A 1,023-nucleotide genomic window follows, 5' to 3' on the forward strand; every position below is an offset into this window, starting at 1 on the left:
CAATGCACACAGCAAAATGGGAATGATTGTCTTCATGGTCAGAATGCGCTGCTTTAATGAAAATTTTAAAACTGTATTTTCGTCGACCAGATCATCATTATCATCCAATTGTTTTGCTTTATCTTTCAGCAGATTGGATGATTTCATCCTCTCTAACTGGTCCAAATATTTTAAATAATTTTTTCTCTTTGCCCTTTCCTTTAAAATCTGGATTATTTTCCTAATATAGTTTAAAAGGTCTCGAAGAACGTCCACGTTTCTGATGTTATCACACAACAAGGTGTGGCTTTTTAGTAAATGAAGCATTGTATAAACTGTGTTTTGTTTATATTGATCTTCCGGCAGGGCGTGATCACAAAAACTTTGCTCTTTCAATTCTATTCATAAAATAAGTGGTAATTTAAGAGGTTGGAAATTGTATAAAATTTTTTTGGAAAAGATATTTGATAATTTTACATTGCTTGATAGATAAATTGGGTTGTGAAGAGCAACTTCTCTTCTTTAGTGAAGTTATTTCGTATTAGAAGGAATCGTCCATATTGATTTCTAAAGCTTCCGCACGTTAAGGTTGTGTATTTGCGCACTTATAAGAAACTCATGCAAGAGAAACCCTATGATACCATACTAACCTTCCGAAAAATTATTCGGGCCCCTATTTGTTTGTGGGCCTCCGGGCTCGGGCCCAGTGGAAAGTGCGGCCCTGTCTCTGCATTACGTTCAGGTTTTCTTCGAGAGCATGAGATGAGAATTTTTGAGTTCTGCTTTGAAAGGTAACAACATATCTGACAAGTTAACATCATTTTTCAACGAAGTTGACCCTTGACCTTATCTTTATAAATTTATACAATTTTAAAAACCAATTTGCAGCAAACTGGTTTTTGCCACTTAAGAACAATGAGGTTGAAATAAAATGTCTACCTCATTGCTTTAGATCAGTGGCTTGGGCTCGTTATGATAACGTGACCAAGTTCCATTACGAGATCAAGTCTCTTTTTCATCATATGCCGCCATATTTCAAATGCG

This window comes from Rhopilema esculentum, chromosome 2 (genome assembly GCF_057945365.1).
Source record: "Rhopilema esculentum isolate cy_ngs chromosome 2, ASM5794536v1, whole genome shotgun sequence".
NCBI classification, from domain to species: Eukaryota; Metazoa; Cnidaria; class Scyphozoa; order Rhizostomeae; family Rhizostomatidae; genus Rhopilema; species Rhopilema esculentum.